Source organism: Oryx dammah, unplaced genomic scaffold (assembly GCF_014754425.2).
Source record: "Oryx dammah isolate SB20612 unplaced genomic scaffold, SCBI_Odam_1.1 HiC_scaffold_8, whole genome shotgun sequence".
Classification (NCBI taxonomy): Eukaryota; Metazoa; Chordata; class Mammalia; order Artiodactyla; family Bovidae; genus Oryx; species Oryx dammah.
In genome coordinates, this window is record NW_024070192.1 from 24932202 (window position 1) to 24953795 (window position 21594).

At 44.0% G+C, this 21594-nt stretch overlaps 1 non-coding gene across 1 annotated transcript; it reads left to right on the forward strand.

Annotated features, from left to right (window-relative positions):
* Nucleotides 1–13724: 13724 nt before the first annotated feature.
* Nucleotides 13725–13796, forward strand: TRNAQ-UUG. The gene has a single exon. It is a non-coding gene; the product is annotated as a tRNA-Gln (tRNA).
* Nucleotides 13797–21594: the final 7798 nt, after the last annotated feature.

The window sequence follows — 21594 nt, forward strand, 5'->3', positions numbered from 1 at the left end:
CTTTTTAATATGCCTGTCTATGTTTGTCATAGCTTTTTTTCCAAGGAGCAAGTGTCTAATTTCATGGCTGCAGTCACCATCTGCAGTGATTTTGGAGCCCAAGAAAATAAAGTCTGTCATTGTTTCCATTGTTTCCCCTTCTGTTTGCCATGAAGTGATGGGACCAGATGCCATGATCTTAGTTTTTTGAATGTTGAATTTTAAGCCAGCTTTTTCACTCTCCTCTCACTTTCATCAAGAGACTCTTTAGTTTCTCTTTACTTTCTGCCGTAAGGGTGGTGTCATCTGCCTATCTGAAGTTATTGATATTTCTCTTGGCAATCTGGATTTCAGCTTGTGCTTCATCCAGCCCAGCATTTTGCATGATGTCCTCTGCATGTAAGTTAAGTACAAATTTGGAACCAGTATGTTGTTCCATGTCTGGTTCTAACTTGCTTCTTGTCCTGCATACAGGTTTCTCAGGAGGCAGGTAAGTTGGTCTGGTATTCCCATCTCTATAAGAATCTTCCACAGTTTGCTGTGATCCACACAGTCAAAGGCTTTAGTGTAGTCAATGAAACAGAAGTAGATATTTTGCTGGAGTTCTCTTGCTTTTTCTGTGATTCAACGGATTGTGGTAATTTGATCTCTGGTTCCTTTGCCTTTTCTAAAACCAGCTTGTACATCTGGAAATTCTGGGTTCACAGACTGCTGAAGCCTAGCTTGAAGGATTTTGAGCAATACCTTATTAACATGTGAAATGAATGCAATTGTGCGGTAGTTTGAACATTCTTTGGCATTGTCCTTCTTTGAGATTGGAATGAAAACTGACCTTTTCCAATCCTGTAGCCACTGCTGAGTTTTCCAAATTTGCTGGCATGGTGAGCACAGCACTTTAACAGCATCATCTTTTAGGATTTGAGATAGCTCAGGTAGAAGTCTGTTGGGGGCCAGTGTGAGGAACTCCGCCCATGGCAAAGGTCATGAGGAAAGAGGCTTGGCATACGCAATGGCGTGATCAAGCCTCAGGAAACCCCCTGTTCCCGAGCATCTACCCCAAAACCAGGGTCTGTTTTATGTTCTCCCCCATAACCATTTCTCTCGGAGAAGGAGTAAACGTGCAGCTCCAAGGCAATAAAAATTCCTGGGCGTGACAAGAGTGTTTCAGCTCACGGACTCCTCGGAAGGTTATCTAGCCCGCCTGTATAGGTTCGTCCTTGTTTACAGCCTCCAAATCTGAGAGGCACGAGATGTTTTAGACTTACTAAAGGCAAATTCTTTTGGGGAGTTGGAAATTATTAGTATAGTGGGTTGGTTAGGAATTATATTGGTGAAGGGTTTTTCATTTGTTGTGTCAATAATTGCTGCTAATTCCCTGCTCTGGGAGGGACAAGGATGTCTCAGGTCAAACCTCTCTGCTGACAGACTAGCTTGTGTGACAGGATTATCCATACTCCTGCCACATGATTGTTTACTACCTCTTAACCATAAACAGCACAGAGAGTTTTGGAGTATTTTGAGAGTCTTAATTAGCATAGGGCTTTTTCTTCTCATTGAGTCAATGATTGCCGCCAGGCCTCCATATCCTTAGGCACCTGGGAATATATTAATCAATGTATTTGGAATATAGAAAAGGAAATATAGTAGTTTTTGATGTTAGCAATACTAGGCTTTTTGAGTTAATGGATTTTCTCTTTTGTAATAGATCACTGTGCTTTGGTATAAATCACTGTGTCTTTGTTATGTAAAAATGTAACTTTATCGCTATCTTAAGACTAAATAGATCTTAAGGGGAGCATTGGTAAAAGGATTTTCATTTGTTGGGCTGATGTTTGCTGCTGAATCTCCATATTCCCTGCCCGTATAATGAATATAACTAACATATAGGAGAAATAAGTATTAACCTTTAAGCATATAGGAGAAATAAGTATTAACCTTTAAGATTAATCCTGTTAACCTTGGGTTAAATAAATTCCTTTCTTGATTGTAACTCACCACACCCTCACCCTATAGGAATGCAGCTTTATCTGGAGGGTGGTGCCTGGTTTAAGAAAAAACACCCTCGGAAGAAATAAGGTTTTCGGTTATCAGAAAGAAAGGATCATAGAATGTCAGCAGGTCTCACTCATGGCCAGAAGATGATAAGACCTTTTTTTGTTATACATTTATGTGAAGCACCTGATTTTGATAAAGGTCAGGACTGCTGACCCCCACGTGACTCTGTATTCATCCCTATGTGTAACAAAAGGTATATAAGCAAACCCAAAAATAAAGAAATCGGATCAGTTTCCAGAAAGACTGATTCCACCATGTCGCTTCTTTCTTGCTCCCGTTTCTCTGGCTGAATTCCCATCTGGATTCAGCCTTCTTTTCTCCACTAGTTCTCCTACTACACTATCCATTTCTAATCTCTCTATATGTCTGTAATTAAATATGTATCTTTCTAAAGACGCCGACGCCGTCCCCACCTTCGAATTCCCTGGATCCACCGGGGCTGGACCCCGACAGAAGTCTATCACTTCCACTAGCTTTGATCGTAGCAATGCTTCCTAAGGCCCACTTGACTTCACACTCCAAGATGTCTGGTTCTAGGTGCGTGATCATTCTATCGTAGTTATCTGGGTCGTTAAGAGATCTTAATGAACTTGTATAGTTCCTCTGTGTATTCTTGCCACCTCTTTTTATTATCTTCTGCTTCTGTTAGGTCCATATCATTTCTGTCCTTTATTGTGCTCATCTTTGCATGAAATGTTCTCTTGGTATCTCTAATTTTCTTGAAGAGATCTCTAGTCTTTCCCATTCTATTGTTTCCCTCTATTTCTTTACGTTGTTCACTGAGGAAAGCTTTCTTATCTCTCTTTGCTATTCCTTGGAACTCTGCTTTCAAATGGATATCTTTTTCTCCTTTGTCTTTTATTTCTCTTCTTTTCTCAGCTATTTGTAAGCCCTCCTCAGACAACCATTTTGCCTTTTTGTGTTTCTTTTTCTTGGGGGTGGTTTTGATCACCACCTCTGTATGACGTTATGAACCTCCGTCCATAGTTCTTCGTGCACTCTGTCTATCAGGTCTAATTCCTTGAATCTATTTGTCACTTCCACTGTATAATTGTACAGGATTTGATTTAGGTCATACCTGAATGGCCTAGTGGTTTTTCCTACTTTCTTCAACTTATACAAGGCTGTTGGTCAGTTATATCTCAATAAAGCTGAAGGAAAAGAACAAACACATGTGTTTACTTACGATGAGCATCTCTGTCACTCAGGATCTACTGCTCAGCACCAGGACAGCATAACTTATTTCCCTAAATATCTCCTCTGAGACTAGACACTGTCCAGGCCCCAGAGAAATGCTTCTCTGTTCCCCTTGCCCTGTGTTCTCAAAACAAAAGACAGTTGCATCCAAATGCACTGAAAGTCTGTGGACAGTACTTTGAAATGTAGGTATGATTTGAGAAGCAAAGTGCTTAGGTAAAAGAAAAAGACACATTTTAAAATTTGTCAAATTCTTCCTCTCAAAATAAATAACAGTAAAGTCTTGCTCACTACCTAGTGTGTATTTTCTTGCCTTTCAATGCATGGTTACAAAAGTACTAGAAAATTAGTGTGCTGTTCACAACTGCATGTGTGGCTTAAGAACATTTAAAGTGAAGTGAAGTGAAGTTGCTCAGTCATGTCCGACTCTTTGCGACCCCGTGGACTGTAGCCTACCAGGCTCCTCCCTCCATGGGATTCTCCAGGCAAGAGTACTGGAGTGGGTTGCCATTTCCTTCTCCAGGGGATCTTCCCGACCCAGGGATCGAACCCGGGTCTCCTGCATTCCAGGCAGAACGCTTTAACCTCTGAGCCACCAGGGAAGCCCAGAACATTTAAAAATAGTAAGCAATTTTTATTACTCTTTAATTTTTATACATGTGGTTCTAGCTGTATCATGGTTAAGTTTTCAAAACTTAAATCTAACTATAAAAACCACAGCTTTACAGTATTTCGGATTTTGCCTTTTAAAGATAAATTTGTCAAAGCAAGAGGATAGTGAAAGTCACTCAGTCATGTCCAACTCTTTGCAATGCCATGGACTATACAGTCCATGAAATTCTCCAGGCCAGAATACTGGAGTTATGCTTTGCCCTTCTCAAGGAGATCTTCCCAACCCAGGGATCAAACCCAGGTCTCCCACATTGCAGGCAGATTCTTTACCAGCTGAGCCACAAGGGAAGACAAGAATACTGGAGTGGGTAGCCTATCCCTTCTCCAGCAGATCTTCTGGACCCAGGAATCGAGCCAGGGTCTCCTGCACTGCAGGCAGATTCTTTACCAGCTGAGCTATCTGGGAAACATTTACTTTAACAGTTTGCTAGCTTTAGTTATTATAGCTTTTACATATATAAAAATAATTAAAATATACATTAATATTTAAATATTGAGACCTATTTAATTTGTCCCAGGCCTGGTTCCCCAACCCCCTGCAAAAAGTCTGTCTTCCTCATGAATTGCTTGCAGCATGGCATGTGGGGTCTTAGTTCCCTGATCAGGGATCAAAACTTTGTCCCCTGCAGTGGAACCATGGAGCCTTAACCAGTGGACCACCAGGTAGGTCTCTTGCATTCTTGATACAGGGAGATAGAGGTCATGGCAACTGTAGCATCTTTCAGCATCCTCCAGCAGGGACTGTTGTGATGTGCTGCAGTTACCATCAGTAGGTTCCAGGAACATCTTCCCTGTTCCCAAGATCTGGAACCATCTACTCCAGCCAAGACTCCAAGAGGAGTTCTTAAAATGGAGGATGTTTGCTTAAACCATGAGCCAGTTCTCCAAGAAAATTTCTCTAGGAATAGATCAACTTTCCAGAGAGTGTGTGAGTCCACATCATGGTCTTACTATATTGGACCAAGAGAAGCTGAACCGCTACCCAAGCCAATTGTCTCTCTTGGAATGTGAACTCGATCTGAAACCATCAAGTGGGTGACTGGACAGCAGAGTGCTCCCATATGCTATTTGGACTGGGGAGCAGAAAAGGCTAGTCTGCAGTGAGAAAAGGAATTCAACATAAGCACAAAGAGAAGCTGAAATGAGAGACTTCTGGCAGCCTTCTGGTTCTTTCCTGAGGTCTGGCTATGGTCCTGCCCTGGGGTATTGTGAAACACTATATCCTTATAATTCTCTTTTTTTCTTAACTTGAGTTGGTTCCTGTGACTTACAAGCAAAGTGTCCTAAATAATACAACTATTCTGTGTATCTGTGTGTTTTCAAAACAGGCATAGATAAAATGTTTTCTCTTTGGGTAGTTTGGAAGCAAAAATAAGGTCATAGAGAATAACCCCTGCATGGGCCTCCCTCCCGTTTTAAATTTCAGACACAATTTGATCCAAGAACAGCCTGGATCAAACCAATAACAAAGGTATCCTTTCAGGACAGTGAAGGGCCTCTGCTACTTCCTGCTAAATTACAAATTCCTGGACTGATGGACATGCTTGCGTGCTAAGTTGCTTCAGTCGTATCTGATGCTTTGTGACCCTGTGGACTGTAGCTCCTCTGTCCATGGGATTCTCCAGTCAAGAATACTAGAGTGTACATTTGAATCAGTTCTAATGAGGTGGATGAAACTGGAGCCTATTATACAGAGTGAAGTAAGCCAGAAAGAAAAACACCAATACAGTATACTAACACATATATATGGAATTTAGAAAGATGGTAACAATAACTCTGTATGCATGACAGCAAAAGAGACACAGATGTATAGAACAGTCTTTTGGACTCTCTGGGAGAGGGCGAGGGTGGGATGATTTGGGAGAATGGCATTGAAACATGTATAATATCATATATGAAATGAATCACCAGTCCAGGTTCTATGCATGATACTGGATGCTTAGGGCTGGTGCACTGAGACGACCCAGAGGGATGGTATAGGGAGAGAGGAGGGAGGGGGGTTCAGGATGGGGAACACATGTATACCTGTGGCGGATTCATGTTGATGTATGGCAAAACCAATACCATATTGTAAAGTAATTAACCTCCAATTAAAATAAATAAATTTATATTTAAAAAAAAAAGAATACTAGAGTGGGTTGCCGTATTCTCCTCCAGGGGATCTTCCTGACCCAGGGATTGAACCTGTGTCTCTTAGGTCTCATTCATCAGCAGGTGGGTTCTTTACCACTAGCGCCACCTGCAAAGCCCAGGGACAAATTGGTGCAAATAATTGTGTGGGCCTCCAGGGGAAGCTCAGGTCCAGTCCGTTTCCCAGCTCTGGAAAGGAAAATTTCTATGAGTTTCAGAAAGAGGAATCCTGTTGGCTACTGGGTTAGTGGCCTTTTTCTTGCATACATGTTCAGTTCAGTTCAGTCGCTCAGTCATGTCCGACTCTTTGCGACCCCATGAATAGCAGCACACAAGGCCTCCCCGTCCATCACCAACTCCTGGAGTTCACTCAGACTTGCGTCCATTGAGTCAGTGATGCCATCCAGCCATCTCATCCTCTGTTGTCCCCTTCTTCTCCTGCCCCTAATCCCTCCCAGCATCAGAGTCTTTTCCAATGAGTCAACTCTTCACATGAGGTGGCCAAAGTACTGGAGTTTCAGTTTTAGCATCATTCCTTCCAAAGAAATCCCAGGGCTGATCTCCTTCAGAATGGACTGGTTGGATCTCCTTGCAGTCCAAGGGTCTCTCAAGAGTCTTCTCCAACATCACAGTTCAAAAGCATCAATTCTTCGTCACTCAGCCTTCTTCACAGTCTAACTCTCACATCCATACATGACTACTGGAAAAAACCATAGCCTTGACTAGACGGACCTTAGTCGGCAAAGTAATGTCTCTGCTTTTGAATATGCTATCTAGGTTGGTCATAACTTTTCTTCCAAGGAGTAAGCGTCTTTTAATTTCATGGCTGCAGTCACCATCTGCAGTGATTTTGGAGCCCCCCAAAATAAAATCTGACACTGCTTCCACTGTTTTCCCCATCTATTTCCCATGGAGTGATGGGACTGGATGCCATGATCTTCGTTTTCTGAATGTTGAGCTTTAAGCCAACTTTTTCACTCTCCTTTTTTACTTTCATCAAGAGGCATACATGAGGTGTGTCCATTTCATGGGACTGGGGTTTGCCTCCTTTTGGATACTCTCCCTAACTCAGGAAGGGATCTCCCCCACTGTTTTTTGATTATCAATTGACCAACAATATATCCAAGCCAATATAAAGGGTATCTATGGGAATGCATTTGTCTGCATGTACCAGAAACTTGACCCAAACTGTCTTAAACTATCTCATATACAGTTTGAAGCCCAGAGGTGGAGCAGACCACAGGTTTCCTGTTACTGACAGGAATAGGCATTAGGGATTCCAAGCCCTGGCAGTGGAGGGCGCGCCTTGCTTAGCCCATCCAGCACCACCCAGGACAATCCAGGTTCTTCTAAGAGGAGCCACCTTGTCCATTACCTTCCTGTTCCCCATCTGATTGAGCATCGGGCAGGGTGACCTTTCTGAGGCCTCCACAGCCATAACTGCCTACTTCCTGCTAGTGCTGTTCACAAGCCCAGGATTGGCCACAGGAGTTAAAACACACTAGCTGTTATCAGTCAGATTTTAAAGGAAACTTGATTGCCAATGAGATTTCATTGGCAATTCCTTTCTTTTATTTCAGTCCAGACATCATGTCTAGACATAGTCTTGGAGACTAGGAAATCCATTCTGGTAACCACAGGTCTCCACACCTGGCTTTTGCCGTGATGCTGTCATCTAAGTTACAGTCATCTAATTGACTATGCCAAAGCCTTTGACTGTGTGGATCACAATAAACTGTGGAAAATTCTGAAAGAGATGGGAATACCAGGCCACCTGACCTGCCTCTTGAGAAACCTATATGCAGGTCAGGAAGCAACAGTTAGAACTGGACATGGAACAACAGACTGGTTCCAAATAGGAAAAAGAGTATGTCAAGGCTGTATATTGTCACCCTGCTTATTTAACTTATATGCAGAGTACATCATGAGAAACACTGGGCTGGAGGAAGCACAAGCTGGAATCAAGATTGCCGGGAGAAATATTAATAACCTCAGATATGCAGATGACACTATCCTTATGGCAGAAACTGAAGAGGAACTAAAAAGCCTCTTGATGAAAGTGAAAGAAGAAAGTGAAAAAGTTGGCTTAAAGCTCAACATTCAGAAAACGAAGATCATGGCATCTGGTCCTATCACTTCATGGCAAATAGATGGGGAAACATCTTTTTGGGCTCCAAAATCACTGCAGATGGTGATTGCAGCCATGAAATTAAAAGACGCTTACTCCGTGGAATGAAAGTTATGACCAACCTAGATAGCATATTCAAAAGCAAAGACATTACTTTGCTAACAAAGGTCCGTCTAGTCAAGGCTATGGTTTTTACAGTAGTCATGTATGGATGTGAGAGTTGGACTGTGAAGAAAGCTGAGTGCTGAAGAATTGATGCTTTTGAACTGTGGTGTTGGAGAAGACTCTTGAGAGTCCCTTGGACTGCAAGGAGATCCAACCAGTCCATTCTGAAGGAGATCAGCCCTGGGATTTCTTTGGAAGGAATGATGCTAAAGCTGAAACTCCAGTACTTTGGCCACCTCATGTGAAGAGTTGACTCATTGGAGAAGACTTTGATGCTGGGAGGGATTGGGGGCAGGAGAAGAAGGGGACGACAGAGGATGAGATGGCTGGATGACATCACTGACTCGATGGACGTGAGTTTGAGTGAACTCCGGGAGTTGGTGATGGACAGGGAGGAATGACGTGCTGCGATTCATGGGGTTGCAGAGAGTCGGACACGACTAAGCGACTGAACTGAACTGAAAGGTACAGAGAAACCGTGTATAATCTCTTTGCCCCCAGGTTTTTCCTCTTCATGGGTAGAAAATGTTTAAAGCATTGCAGTTGTAACAGGCTAGGCTTTTGCTCCAGTTGGTCTCCTGCTAAGTCCTCTGTCTCTGCTGGTGCTTTCTCTTGGGTGGGAGGTTTCAGTTTTTCTAGCCCTGAAGGTTCCACATTATAGGACATCCAGTAAACTTGGATTGCAAGCCACTCTCAGCAAAGCCATAGTACACCTGCTTTAAAACAGGCTGCCTCAGCCTAAAACTCCTCTCTCTCATAGGACCATCATGAAGATGGCATGAAATCACAAACACATGCCAACATCCTGTTTTTTTCCCTACCATTTGCCATTACTGATATCCTACAGTCTCGCTAGGCCCATAGTCTGTGTTCCAGACCCCAGCAACAATTTCAGGATCAGCTTCCAAGGAAGTCACTGCTGTCTACCCCAGTTTTTTTGCTCAAACCTACACCTAATGACCTTCACAGTGTTCTTGTCTATATACAGCTTTTTCTTGATCCTTTGCCTGGATGCTTCAGCCACCTTTCTGTCCTTCAGCCTCCCTGTTCCAGCTTCAGACAAGTCTGCTATATGAAACCTATATCCCTCAAACCTCTTTAAATTTTACCAAGATATTATCAAAGTTTTCATTATGTAATTGAGTAGTCTGTATAACTGCACAAGCCCCTCTATCCCATGTGCTTGGAAATATCCCTGATCTCTGCATGCAAGAACACAGGTACTAATAAAAAGAATAATTTTGACCTGATTGAAATTAAAACCTTCTGCTAGACAAAAGACACTATTTTTCCTTGGTTGTGTGGCTTGTGGGATCTTAGTTCCTCGACCAGGGATCAAACCCAGGCATTCAGCAGTGAAAAGGTGGAGTCTTAACCACTGGACCACCAGGAAATTCCCAAAAAGACACTATTAAGAATGTAGAAAGACAAGCCATAGACTGGAAGAAAATATCTTCAGTATAAATATTTGACAAAGGATCCAGATACATTAGGTTCAAACTGGTAACAACCCAACTGTCTGTCAACTGAAAAATGAACGAACAAACAAAAACATACTGCTAGTATGTAAAATGACATGTATGAATCCTGAAGAAATCTTTACCAAAAGTGAAGTGAAGTGGTAATTGCACAGTCGTGTCTGACTCTTTGTGACCCCATGGACTGTAGCCTTCCAGGCTCCTCTGTCCATGGGATTCTCCAGGCAAGAATACTGGAGTGGGTTGCCATTTCCTTCTCCAGGGTCTTCCCAACCCAGGGATTGAACGCTGGTCTCCTGTGTTGCAGGCAGATTCTTTACTATCTGAGCTACCAGGAAAGCCAGATACAAAAGATACTGCAAAACAGTATATGTATACTATAATAATAGGCAAAACTAATTTCTGGTAATAGAAACCAGAGTAGTGATTTCAGTAAGGACTGGAAAAAAGGATCAGAGAACTTTTTGGAGTGATGGAAATGCCCTATATCTTGATCTAGTCGGTGATCATACAAATGTATACGTTTGTAAAAAATAATTGATTTCTTCAGTTAAGGTATGTGCATTTTTCTTAACATAAATAATATCTCAATAAAATGATTTTTAAGAAGTGAGATGGAGGGCTTCCCTGGTGGCTCAGTGGTGAAGAATCCACCTGCCAAAGCAGGATACACGTATTCGATCCTGATCTGGGAAGATCCCACAAGCCACAGAGAGACTAAACCCACATACCACAACTATTGCGCTTGTACTCTGGAGCCAGGGAAACCCAGCTACTGAAGCCCGCATGCCCTAAAGCAACAAAAGCCACCACAAAAAGAAGTCTGCACACCACAACTAGAGTAGCCCCCACTTGCTGCAACTAGAGAAAGCCAACATGCAGCAATGAAGACCCAGGGCAGCCAAAACAAACGAAATAGCTCAGAGTTCCTCACCAGAGCCTGGGGAATGCCAGGCTCAGAGCAGGAGGCTGGACAGGAGGGGTTGGGATGTGGCTAGTGGAGACTCAGGGCATGTCACCCTGCACAAGTCGACACTGGTGGCTTCCCTGGCATAATCAGGGTTCACAAGGCAAGATAGTGACTTGTGGCAGATCTCACCTATCCTGGGTGGCCAGAAAAAAGAGCCAGGCTCATTCTATCCCAGTTAACTGTGAGCATCCTAACATGGTTACAGGAAACGGACTGAACATAGCCTTGAGTGAATATGAATACTTTCCACCTTGACTACTCAAAGCCTTATCGTCCCTACTCCATGGTCTGTTCATTTACAGGCTCATAAGAAATGGGAGAACATCTTTAAAGTTCCTAATCCTGGACTTCACCCCTGTTTTCTTAAACCCTGGCCTCATTGTACTTTCTGGGGTACAGTCTGCCCTCAGTCACAGGTGCCGCAGCTGAAGCTACGCTAACCCCACCTCCGACAGAGCCCTGACCTCCCCTAGCTCAGGAGCCACCTTGTGGAGGCTTGAGAGTCCATTCTCAAAGATGACATGAATTATACTGGGGCAGGGAGATTACATGTTGTCTCTGTTATCATATATATATATATATATTTAAGTGTATAATAGATATATTAAATATATCTATATATAGTGTGTATATATGTGTGATGCTAAAGGGTCTCTGAACACAAAACTTGATTGTCATTTCTTCCTCCTAAGTTCCCCTGTGCCCTCTAATGGGGTTCAGGGAACATGTCTGTTAAGGCACTAGCCACGCTCAAAGATAAGCAAGTTCCAAGGAATTCATAGCCCGACCAAGGAGGAGAGGGAGGGAAGATGGGAGAGACCGAGCCACAGAACAAAATTTCTTATAATTCCAATGAGTCATGACAAAAGCTGTAAGCGAGATGATTCTTTTACATCCCTTGGGGAATGAGAAAGTAGGGCTGGTAAGGTTTTCTTCAAGCTGAGAAAGAAGGTGGGGGGAATTGCAAAGGAAGAACTAGGGAGCAGAGTAGGGAGAAGTGGGAATAGGAAGGCAGTCAATCCTCCTTCACACTGGAGAGAGGAGCTATGCATATATTTTCTTTTTTTTTTGCATATATTTTCAAAGGATATAATCATCACCCTTTAGTAGTTTCTGCAGTAGCTTTTGAAAAATTAATTGCAATACACTTTAGCCTGTACTGAACCCTTTCAAAAAGAAACTAGAAAGGGAAGGCTGAGGTCCAGAGCTGCCCAAGTCATTTGATGTTAAGTCAAGTTGATATTTTTACATCACTCCAGCCTCGAGAGAGGGATATCCTTATCTCACCATAGAAACTCAACGGGAATTTGGTTATTTCTTCAAAAAGGAAAATCGTTAATGTTTCTTCTAACAATATACAAGAGTTATATACCAAAAAATAGAAAAGGCCTTCATAAATTTATTCCCAGGAGATAACTGTCATCAACAGACCTTTTTGGATTTGGACTAAGCAGGTTCTTCACTATACGTAACAGAAAAGGACTCTAGGTACCTTACGTAGAAAAGGGGCTTATTAGGAGGATAACAGGAGAGGGAAAGCAAACTCAGAAAGATGGGCAAGAATGGAGGGAAACTAGGCAACCAGGAACCTGCCAAGGTCAGGATCCTAGACAGTCTACTAAGGATGCCACATCTGCTGCCAGTGGACATGGCATGGCTGCCATCACTGCCTCTGGGACTCGGCGTCACAGCCACCACCAGCAGCCAGCTAAGTTCTAAAATGTTCCTGCTTCTGGATTCTAAGTCCAATTGGCTAGGGTAAGGACACATACTTTCACTCTGGCAGCCAGGAGCCTGGAGAGAGAGTACGTCGCACAGCTCTGCAGTCACCCAGTCCCATACAGTGTTGAATACCTCAAGAAATCATAGGGCCCAGGGCAAATATTCATTGTATCTGTATGCATTCAGCTTTTCTGTTTGTGTGGAAGTGAGATTTTATTATACACACTAATTGGTAAGTAGATTTTTGTTTTGGTTTGTTTAGGACAGTGTATCTTTCCATGCCAATACAATAATTTTTCCCCGAAGTTCTTGCACAGTATGTATTGTATAGATATTGTCAATATTTATTTAATCAGTTTTCACACGATGGACATTTATGTTTATTCTTTACTATTATAAACCACACAGCTGAGAATATTCTTGACCAACTGGCACTCATCCTAGTAGTCCCTAAGGATAAAGTTCCAAAAGTGAAACTGCTAAGCAAATGGCCTATAAAATTATCTGTCGCCAGATCGACCTTAAGAGACATTATCCATTTACACCTTAATAAAACTTATGAGAAAGCCCCAAATCGACTGTCTTTCACTGATCTGCTTCTAATTTTGTTAGAAGGAACCGTCCACCAAGTAGCAGGAGAGGAAATGGAAGTGAGACGTTCTGGGCTAATTTCTTGGCGCTCTAGCCTCGTGGAAAGCCAAGGAATCAGGAGGGGCGCACTTCTTGGCAGCGATTCGCGCTCGGGGCACCAGGGTCTTGAACCGCATTCGCCCCACGTGCCAGTCAGCTTCCCTCCCGGCTCCGCCAAGATAACCTATCCAGAGCACCATTTGTGTAAATAAATAAACAATAAGAAGCCCAGGGTGCGAGCGCCGAGCCTCCTGCTCGTGAGCTGGAGGTCAGAGCCGGCCCTCTCAGGTCCAGCATTGCTAAGACCGATCCCGCCAGCCTGCCGCACTCCGTGCTTCCCCAAACCCGGTGAGGACCCCTGGGGGACAGCAGAGAGAGAGAGGCGACAAGAAATGACACCCCGGGACCGGGAATGTATGGGACGCCGGGGATGCAGAAGCCCTCGCCGTTCCGCTTCGGCCCGCTCCTGCGGCTCGGGGCCGAGAGCCCACAGTTCAGCGCCGGCGGACACTAGGCATCTACTGCTGCTTTCTAAAGGCAGCCTCACGCGCCCGGTATGTGGCTTGAGAAGACTCCCAGCCGCCTAAAGCAGCCAGCAGGTCCCATGGTGTAATGGTTAGCACTCTGGACTTTGAATCCAGCGATCCGAGTTCAAATCTCGGTGGGACCTCTCCAAGCCTTTTGGTTCTATAATTCCTATTTTGGAGGCCTCCGGCGGTAGTCCCTATCTCGTGCTGTGGCTTCTCCCCAGTGACCTGTCGGACCGCGGTTTAGGCTCCCTCGGTCTTCCATTTCAGGGTCGGCCTGAAGGTTGCCGCACGCATGCGCAAGAGCCCCGGCGGAAAAGTAAGCGTGCGTCTGTGAGACTCGGAGCTGGACTTTAGCTCACAGGGACTGCCAGAGGCGCCCGGAGGGTCTCCAGCATCCTGCTTCCGGCGGGGAGCAGCAGCAGGCTTCGGGTCTGGGAGACGCCCCCTGCCCGCGCAAGCTGCCTGGAATCCTTCTTCCCATTGGCTAACGTGCCAAACATTCTGCTCTGGTAGCTGGGAACTAAGTGGCCGGAGCGAGCCGAGGGTGAGGGAATAACCGGCGTTTGGGGATCGCTCCGCCCGGAAGCCGGTGTGATACTGAAATCTGTCTGTCTGGATTGTCCGCCACACCGGGAGCAGACTTCGAGGTTGTTTGTGTCTTTCAGTCGAAAAAAAAAAAAAAAAAAAATCCCTAAGTCAAGGAATCCGTTCTTCAGTCCGTTTCGGCCGGTCAGGCTATCTGCTAGCGCTTTCTCGTCGTATCGATGGGCTGTTTCTCCCAAGCAGACGATAGGGATTACCGTGGGATTCACCCACAAGGCTGAGCGAATCTTTTTTGGCGAATTTGCCCAGGGTCGGTATTTGGGTGCCGAGCACGCGCACGTGATTTGCAGGAAAGGTTGTACCTCTGGGATAGCCGCGAAGAGAAGGGAATGGAGTGTTGTCTTCTGGGTTGGTATCTGGGTTTTAAGAGCTGTCTGTCTCTCGGGAATAAGTGACGAGGGAGCCCGTTGACGCATGTGTGATCTCCCTACAGGGTGACTGGCACTGTGATTATGTGGTCGCGCGCCTTGGGAGAATGCCATGGAAACAGAATACTCGCTCTGCTCTTCCCTTCTCTCATCCTGAGCACTCTTTCTCCCCAACCCACCGCACACACTGCTTAAACATTTGAATGGATTTGTGTGTATGGGCGATCCCAGCTTCAAAAATACCTAGGCATGAGATGTGGGAGGACCTTCACTATCAAATATTAAAGTTTATTATCAACTCTTAAGCTGTAGGAATTAAGACAGTGTGGTACTAGGGCAGAGAAAGACAAGCATACGAGTAGAACAGAATAGAGAGCCCAGATTCAGGACAGTGATTTATGATAAATATAGTACAACAGAGCAGTGGGAAAGGGACCTTTTTTTCAATAAATTATTCTGGGATCATTGAGTGTCCATATGGAAAAATATGAAATCAAATTCCTCCCAGTTTACAAGAACACAGCAATACATTCTAGATGAATTATAGACTTTAATGTAAAAAAAAAAAAGCGATAAAGTTTTGGAATACAACGCAGGGGAATATCTTCATGACCTCAGGGTAGAGAAAGTCTTCTTAAGACACAAAAGATTCTAAAAGCTTGATATGTATCACCATAGTAATATGATATTCTATGTTCTTATCAAAAGACCCCAATAAGGAAGTGAAAAATTAAGCCATAGAAAAGGAAAATATATTTGTAATGCATAACTGACAATTTGTATCTAGAGTATATTAAAAATTCCTAAAATTCAATAAGAAAAAAAGAAACCTAATGGAAAATCACAAAAGACTTGAACTGGCACTTCATTAAAAAAAAAAAAAAAAAGGAAATCCAAAATAAGCGAAACACATGAGAAGATGCAACACATCAATAATCAAGAAAATGCAAATTAAAAGCCCAGTGAGATACTATTAAACACTTACCAGATTGGCAGTGCTGAATGTTGGGTTACCCTGGTGGCTCAGATGGCAAAGAATCCGCTGCCTGCAATGGGGGAGACCAGAGTTCGATCACTGGGTTGGGAAGATGCCCTGGAGGAGGGCTATGGCAACCCACTCCAGTATTCTTGCCTGAAGTCGGACTTGACTGAGCGACTAAGCATACCGAACATGCTGAATGTTACTGAGATTATGGAACACTGTGAATTCCCAGAGGAGTGTGAGTTGGTGAGAAGTTGAAGGTATCCTATCCTATAATCTTGCAGTTTTACCCGTGAGTGTGTGTTAAGTCGCTTCAGTCGTGTCTGATCGTGATCCTATGGACTGTAACCACCTCAGGGGGCTCCTCAGTCTGTGGGATTCTTCAGGTAAGGATGCTGCCGTGTTTTACTCCAGGGGATCTTCCCAACCCAGGAATCAAACCTGAATCTTTTACATCTCCTGCATTGGCAGGCAAGTTCTTTATCATTAGTGCCACCTGGGAAGCCCAGTTCTACTCCTGAAAGAAGTGAAGGTCTCTCAGTCGTGTTCAACTCTTTGTGACCCCAGGGACTCCAGCCTTGCAGGGTCTTCTGTTCATGGAATTCTCCAGGCAAGAATACTAGAATGGGGAGCCATTCCCTTCTCCAGGGGATCTTCCCAACCCAGGCATTGAACCCAGGTCTCCCAAATTGCAGGTGGATTCTTTACCATCTCTGCCACCAGGGAAGCCCTAAACAGTGTATTTACTCCAAGACAGCATATTAAAATGCAGACATCACTTTGCCTCCAAACGTCTGTATAGTCAAAGCTATGGTTTTTCCTGTAGTCATGTATGGATGTGAGAGTTGGACTGTAAAGGAGGCTGAACATGGAAGAATTGATGCTTTCAAATCGTGGTGCCGGAGAAGACTCTTGAGAGTCCCTTGGATAGCAGAGAAATCAAACCAGTCAATCCTAAAGGAAATCAACCCTTCAGGGGTTCATTGGAAGGACTGATGCTGGAGCTGAAGCTCCAATAGTTTGGCCACCTGATGCGAAGAGCCAAATCATTGGAAAAGACCCTGATGCCAGGAAAGATTGAGGACAGGAGGAGAAGGGGTCGGGACAACAGAGGATGAGATGGTTGGATGGTATCATCAACTCAGTGGACATGAGTTTGAGCAAACTCCAGGAGATAGTGAAGGACATGGAAGTCTAGCGTGCTGCAGTCCATGGGGTAACAAAGAGTCATACACCACTTAGTGACTGAACAACAGCAACATATAGCCACAGAAATGTTTGCTTCTGTGCACTAAGAGACGTGTAAGAGTGTTTTTGTCAACATAATAGCCAAAATTGGAACTCAGATGTCCACCTACAGTAGAATGGATGAATAATTTGCAGTAAGGCCACACAATGGGATATCACACAGCAACAAAACAAATGGCCAACTCCATGCAACAAAATGGATGAATAATTTTTTCAAAATATGTTGAACAAAAGAAGATAGGTAGGAAAATCAAATTATTCCATTTGTTTACAATTTCTAAACAGGAAAAACTTTTTTATTGTCCAGAGCTGGAAACTTAAATAGTAAAATTATCCAGCAAAGCAAAGAAGTAATTCACATGTAAGTGAGAGTATGGAATATTTTGGGGAAGAGAGAGGGCTGTGGTTGGAAGGGGGCCACCAGCAGTCTTCCAGGGGGTACTAATAGTATTGTATTTTTTGTCCTTGGGTGGAAGTTACATAAATTGTTCACTTACAGATTTTTGTTAAAATGCACATTATGTTGTATGCACTGTTCTGAACCTGTGGTATATTTATCAGTTTAGAAAGCCAAAAAGTGATAAACAACACTACTGTATAGCACAGGGACCTATATTCATATCCTGTGGTAGGGGCTTCCCTGGTGGCTCAGTGGTAAAGAGTCCTCCTGCCAATGCAGGAGACATGGGTTTGATCCCTGGTCTGGGAAGATCCCACATGCCGTGGAGCAACTAAGCCCATGTGGCACAGCTGTTGAGCCTTTAACCCTAGAGCCCCAGAACAGCAACTGTTGAGACCACAGGCCACCTCAACAAGAGAAACCCCACACAGTGCAACTAGAGAGTAGCTCCCACTTGCAGCAGCTAGAGAAAAGCCTGGGCAGCAGTGAAGACCAGGCCCAGCCAAAGATCAACAAAAGCATTTAAAAAATGTACCTGTGATAAACCATAGTGAAAAAGAATATGAAAAAGAATGTATTCGTATATATGTGCGTAACTAAATCACTTTGCTATACAGCAGAAATTAACATTGTAAATCAACTATACTTCAACAAAATAAATCAAAAAACAAGACAATAAACAAAAAAGTCAAAAAGTCCCTGCCTAGAGACATGTTTCTTCCCTGGCCATAGACAAGGAATCTGAGATCAAAGTTTGTCCACAGAGAGGGAGTCAGGAGAAAGCTACTGTCTCTGTTCTGAGCCATCTGAACCATATTCAGAGGATCGGTTTCGATTCTAGGGATCACACAAAAGCACTGATAAATTTCATCCTGCTGCTAACTGGGTGACTGCATTTGGGTAAGAAGTTGAAATGCTCTGAAGCTGTAACTATGTGAGCTGATAAATGTGTTAACTAAAATTATTGTGATTATCATCTGGCAGTATATAATGTATAAAATCCTTACTGTTGTACACCTAAAACTTATACATTGTTATATTTCAATTATATCTTAATAAAGCAGGAAACAATATTCTGTGCCTCATCTGTAAAAGGATAATAACGGTGCCTTTTACCTAACAGTGCTGTGAGAGTTAGTAAAATTGTAAGCAAAAAGTCCTTTTCTCTGTGTCCCATCCATGATAGATTCAGTAACGATAACTGCTAGAAAGATAACCAGAATAATAAAAACTCAGACTCTTGAGAAAAGAATAAATGCTCATATGGGAAGGAAAATAAAATTTAGAGGACACTTGTTGGTTGCCAGTTTATTTGCCTAGTTATTCCTAGTCTTGGTTGTAACAGAGGCAGAGAGAATGAGCCCTCATGGGTGGAAGTTTAAGGGGCAAATGGGAAGAACTTTCTAACAATCTGAGCTGTCCATCAATGGAACAGGCTTGAGAAATTTTGAGCTTTTGGTGCCTGGAAACTCAGGGGTGTAGGAAGACGCTGCATGGAAATAGAGGTGCCCTGCCTTCCACCCTAAGGTCTGATTCTGCTGTGAATTCTTGCGCCCACTCAGGACTTACTCACCAGGACCTATCTCGTCATTTCTCTGGTGACTTTCACCATTTTTTTGTTTCTACCAAGATCCTCAGTAAGGTGTTTTATATTGCCCAACCAGTTCACACACACACAAAGCTGAAATAGAAGTTTGAGAAACAATATTTACCTTTATTTCATGTAAAAGTACACTCTGATATTTTCTATGGTTTTTATTTATTTTTTTAAGCTTATCACAATCTACTAGGTTGATATCACAACTACTCTGTAATGGTTCTGAACCCACCACCATCCCCTCTTCCTTCCCCTACTAGCTCAGCTTTGCTGAGACAACCCCGCCCCCTGCCCCACATTTCCTTCCCTTTCCAGTCCCAATATCTGAGAGGAGAACTTCTCTCTCCGCCTCTCCAACAGTCTAAGGAGTCCTTCCCCTTGGTTTTATTCCTGTGAAGGGCCTCTAAGGATAGCATTGTCTGGAACATATTGCCTACAGGATGTCCTTGCCTGGAGTGACCAGCAGAGGGACCAACAGAGCTTCAGGACCTCCAGGGAAGGCAGGTCTGTGCCTAGGCCGGCCTATTCCTTATGTTAGATGCCCAGGGCTGTCCATTCACTATCTTGTTTACTCATTTGTACATGACATAGTGCGTATTCAACACACAATGCCTGGCCCATAATAAGCCTATAAAGTAGAGCCACACAGTTATTCCACACCCATTCGTTGAGCACCTACTATGTTCTAGGTGCTGGAAAACAAAAAAGTGAAAGACTTGATACCTGCCCTCAAGGAGCTGAAACTGACTAATAAATGGAAGATTAAAAGCATAAAATGAGGGACTTCGCTGCTGGTTCAGTGGCTAAGACTCCCTGGTCCCAATGCATGGGGCCTGGGTTCGATCCCTGGTCAGGGAACTAGATCCCACATGCCACAACTAAAGATCAAAGATCCTGCATGCCACAGCTAAGACCTAGCACAGCCAAATAAATAAAATTTAAAAAATAAATATATAAAATAAATGAGAGTAAATGAAAGATTATAGGCTCAGGGGTACATGTGGACACAAAGGTAAATGAAATCCATCTAGGTAAGGTTAAAAACAGAGAAATCCAGACCAAAGCTGAGAACAGTATATAAGTGCTACCATTTGTGTAAAAAAGGGGAGAATGTTTATATGTGTTGGCTTGCATATGCATAAAAGATCTCTAAGGGCACACCTGATACGTAGGTAACATTGGTTTCTCCAGGAAGGAGTCTAGGAGAAAAGGAGGGAGGGATTGTTCATAGCATGCCTTTTACACCTCTCAAATCCTACACTACCTAATTTTCTTGTCTTCTTTGGTTGTGCCGCATGGCACGTGGGATCTTAGTTCCCCTACCAGGGAGGGAACCCATGCCCCTGCAATGGGAGCACAAAGTCCTCACTGAAACCATTTGCCTCCGATTGGGACTTCAACCCATGTGCCAGTACTTGAACCCAGCCAAAACCTAGTCTGACACTCGAACGGAGGAGGTCAGGACTCAAATCCAGCCGAAACCCTGCTTGGGATTTGAACCTGTGATTTTTTTCATTAGAATCACTCATTTGGTGTCTGGACTTACTGAGGTCCAGGTTCTTTGTATCTCATCGCAGAAAGAATTCAGTGAGAGACAAAGTGATAGGTAAGAAGTGGATTTTATGCAGAGAGAAACACACTCCACGGAGTGTGGGCCATCGCAGAGGGTGAGTGCAGTAGCCCTGAAATGTGGTGTGGTTAGCTTTTATGAGCTGGGTAATTTCATAGGCTAATGAGTGGAAGAATTGTTCCTGTTACTTGGGGAAGGGGTGGGGATCTCCAGGGGTCCGGCTACTGCCTGCTTTTTGGTCTTTGATGGTCGACCTTGGAACTGTCATGCTGCCTCTGGATGTGTCTTTTAGCTTGCTGCTGTGTTACAATGAGAGTACACGGAGGATCAAGACCTAGTCAAGTTGACTTGTCTGCCATCTTGGACCCATTTGGTTCTAATTAATTTATGTTGTGCCCCTGGGCTATGTCATTCTTTCAAAGGTTGTACCCTGCCCCCTCCCCTGCTGTTTCATAACTGCTGGAGGGGATTCCATGAACTACCTAATTGTGAATGACTTAGTCATTCAGTCATAAAGGAGAGATTATGGGAAAGCAGTGTGACTCTACCTGAATTAGCTGGATACAGACAGTATCTGAAGCACAGCATGAGCTGGTGGAGAAATTAAGAAAAGCTCCACTGATGGAGCCCTGGGGGCAGGTGCGGGGAGCAGTGGGGAGAGCTGAGGCCTCAAGGGTAAGCAGGGCCCTCCTCCCCAACCCTATGGTGTGGGACGACGGGCCTTGGCGCTAAACCCACAAGTCTTGGCTTGGTTTTACAGGAGGTAAGCAAGGCAGCCACAGAGAAACACAGCAGCCAACGGGTGGGGGTGGAAGGGACAGGGTGAGGGGAGCTCTGTGCGAGGCTGTTGGAGCAAAGGGATAAACAAAGGAATGTGTGAAGGAGGTAGAAGGTAGACTCTTTAAGAATTTACATCTGATTACACAGCTCGGGGGAGTGGGCAGAGTCTGCAGCTCTTCTAGGCCTTTCTGTCCTCTCTTGGCCTCTGTGGTTTGTTTCCTCAGCTCTGATGCTGCAGGTGATGTCATCCACTTCACCCATTTCCGTGGTCTGATAGAGAAAATTCAGAGGGGCCAAGGGGACGCTGAGAAACTACCGCAGAGTCGCCTCCACTACCGGCCTGCCTCTGGCTTCTAACCCTCAGAACTGGTGGAGGAGGGCCAGGAGTAC